At 46.3% G+C, this 644-nt stretch overlaps 1 pseudogene; it reads right to left on the bottom strand.

Annotated features, from left to right (window-relative positions):
- Window positions 1–318: 318 nt before the first annotated feature.
- LOC134895463 (5S ribosomal RNA) lies at window positions 319–436 on the bottom strand (annotated as a pseudogene).
- Window positions 437–644: the final 208 nt, after the last annotated feature.

Genomic DNA, 644 nt, shown 5'->3' with positions numbered 1-644 from the left:
TGAATGTGTATGGTGTGAAAGACCAACGACCAACGACCAAGCCACTGTTCACCAGCTCATTATTTTAATAAACTGTTCAGCTTGGATGCTTTAACGATGAATGGTCTTTCGTCTTTGGTCTTTCATCTTTCGTCTTTGGTCTTTCATCTTTCGTCTTTGGTCTTTCATCTTTCGTCGTTGGTAGTGTGTATGCTCATGTGGTTTGCTCAGCTGTTCAAGGGAAGTTCAAGGGAAGTCGTTAACGACGGTCGTTAACGATGTGTGCATCGTCAAGTGTGTATGGGCCTTTAGACGCGGAGTCTCACAAGTGATTGAAAGATTCTACTATACATGGTATTCCCAGGTAGTCTCCCATCAGGTACTAACCAAGCCCAACACTGTTTAGCTTCCAAGATTGAATGGCATTGGGCGTTTTCAGTGTGGTATGATAGTAGTTTAGATAAGAAAGCAATGACTCCCTGAATCACTGATGAGAGATCACTCAGAGGAGAATGCAATAGATGAAAGTAGGAAGGAACATATAGATGGATATGCTCTGCCAGTGTTAGGCAGAGGTGATATGGCCACTCAGGGCCGTAACTACGTGTGTGCCAAGGGGGCTTGGCACACAGCGCAGTTGCCCTGGGGGCGCAACGGCCAGCGGC

Source organism: Pseudophryne corroboree, chromosome 3, assembly GCF_028390025.1.
Source record: "Pseudophryne corroboree isolate aPseCor3 chromosome 3, aPseCor3.hap2, whole genome shotgun sequence".
Classification (NCBI taxonomy): domain Eukaryota; kingdom Metazoa; phylum Chordata; class Amphibia; order Anura; family Myobatrachidae; genus Pseudophryne; species Pseudophryne corroboree.
Note: the sequence above shows the minus strand (reverse complement) of the source record. Positions and strands in the feature narration are given on the sequence as shown.